Source organism: Brassica oleracea, chromosome C2 (genome assembly GCF_000695525.1).
Source record: "Brassica oleracea var. oleracea cultivar TO1000 chromosome C2, BOL, whole genome shotgun sequence".
In the NCBI taxonomy this organism is placed as follows: domain Eukaryota; kingdom Viridiplantae; phylum Streptophyta; class Magnoliopsida; order Brassicales; family Brassicaceae; genus Brassica; species Brassica oleracea.
Genome location: NC_027749.1, coordinates 51,903,444 through 51,903,948, shown reverse-complemented (window position 1 = coordinate 51,903,948; position 505 = coordinate 51,903,444).

Sequence of the window (505 nt, the reverse complement as noted above, 5' to 3'; positions counted from 1 at the left end):
ATAGCAACTCCCGTTGCATGCACATCTCCGGTGGCAGGTTGTATGGTATAAGAGTATTGATTCCAAACTAGATTAGCCAAAAGGCATGTTACAACGTAGCTGGCTGTCGTAGGGAATCTAGAGCCGACGGTTTACAGATATAACCCTATCCGGTGATTGCACAGATACAGTCCCAGAAACCAGGCTCTTGCATCTGATGGATGAGTCATCTTCCCATCCGTCTGAGTATGCTCCGCATGCCCCCTCATCGTTCCAGCAGTCTGCTCCGATTGGTACAATCTTTTNNNNATATGTCTGTAATTGGTAGGTACCACATCCTTTGGTACGGTACCCTATTACGTCCCCGTCCTTGCGGCTTGAATCGTGGCTTCTTGCAGAATTGACATTCTTCTAGCTTCTCATCACTCCCCAATAGATCATTGCAGTTGTCGATGCAAACATCTATCATCTCCGAAGGCAACCCAAGACTATAAACCAGTTTCTGAATCTCATAATAAGAATCAGC